Raw genomic sequence first — 1,029 nt, forward strand, 5'->3', positions numbered from 1 at the left:
AATATCGGAGAATATTCGAAAAGTGTCCCATATCTTTGCCAAGATATTAATCGGCCTTATGAATTGACTTTGTTAAGCATTGTTATGTTGGCAATGATGTTTTTTTTTCACTTAGTAGTAGTGTCAAGAACTATGTCATATATCAATGTTCCTGAAAGTGCATTAAGACCGTCATTGCAGTCACATACCAGCTGCGTGCTCTTCTGGTCGTCACGTATACCGGACAGGCCGTAGGCTGGCTGTTAGCGAGCCTCGTCGAAAGAAGAAAATACATGATCAGGAACATCAAAATACAATTGCTTAATTCGGTGAAAAAAATTGCATGTTGACCATTTAGTTATATGTTAGGCAAACAACATACTCACTAAGAAGCACACAACTCATCGTCATCATCCTAGTATCATCCTATTACTAAGTAGCAACAAATGACATTTGATCCGGAACAGAGCAGCTCTGATGGGTTACTCTGGCTTCGCCATGTCGTCTTTGCCGTTCTCGCCCTTGTGGGCATGCCCGTCGATCTGGACAATGGACAGCGGCACCTCGTCGGCGTTCACATCATGCTGCTACACCACTACCACCGACGACGCCACACCATGCCCCACCAGCACGAAGTCCCGGCTCTTGCCCTCCTCGATCACGTTTTTGTCCACCACACGCTCCTCAAACAGCACCGTGTCACCCAATCTCTGCCGGAGCGACACAACCGTAGCCTCATCGAGATCACGCGAACATGCGCCGGTCTAAAAAAAATAGAAATTAATAACAGAGCTGCTAAATCTCAGTCGACCGAGACTTTACAAAGTGTCAGTTGACAAATCAGCTATTCGATGCTTTGCTCGCTAGAAGCACGAACCAGGGTTGGTATTTGGGCGGGCGAAGATGGTCGCCGTGGTCTATGCCTCCACTCGCCGGGTAAGACACTGACTGTGTAACCCGGCGACGCGGTGGCGGTGACCTTCATGGGACCCCTAATGGCGACGGTCTCCCATGATCTTCTTTTCCTCGATGTCTGTGGTGGCCATGGAC

Source organism: Triticum dicoccoides, chromosome 4A (assembly GCF_002162155.2).
Source record: "Triticum dicoccoides isolate Atlit2015 ecotype Zavitan chromosome 4A, WEW_v2.0, whole genome shotgun sequence".
Classification (NCBI taxonomy): domain Eukaryota; kingdom Viridiplantae; phylum Streptophyta; class Magnoliopsida; order Poales; family Poaceae; genus Triticum; species Triticum dicoccoides.